Genomic DNA, 388 nt, shown 5'->3' with positions numbered 1-388 from the left:
TTACAGAAAAATATTAGAAATCATCATAATTTATTATTTTTTGTAATTATTTAGTCTTTAACTCAATTTTTTAGTCTAATTCTTTTAATATAGTAATTCAAAAACGTATTTTGTTCTTTACTCTAAACATTAATAACTATCTTATAACTAAAAACAATAAATTCTGATAACATTCCTCTTCAATTACATGTTCATGCTAAGTTTGTAGGATAATAAATTATGAGAAAATCTCTTAAAAAATAACCATTTCAAATTTCACAGATTTGGATTTTTTTAATTCTCCTATTATTTTTCTATTAAAAAAAGAAATCCAAAATAATATGGGGAAATGCTATAAAAATGAAAAAGGAAAAAAAAAAAAAACAGTAACTGCATATAATCTATTGAG

This window comes from Arachis ipaensis, chromosome B06 (assembly GCF_000816755.2).
Source record: "Arachis ipaensis cultivar K30076 chromosome B06, Araip1.1, whole genome shotgun sequence".
Lineage (NCBI taxonomy): Eukaryota > Viridiplantae > Streptophyta > Magnoliopsida > Fabales > Fabaceae > Arachis > Arachis ipaensis.
This window is presented reverse-complemented; position numbering follows the sequence as displayed.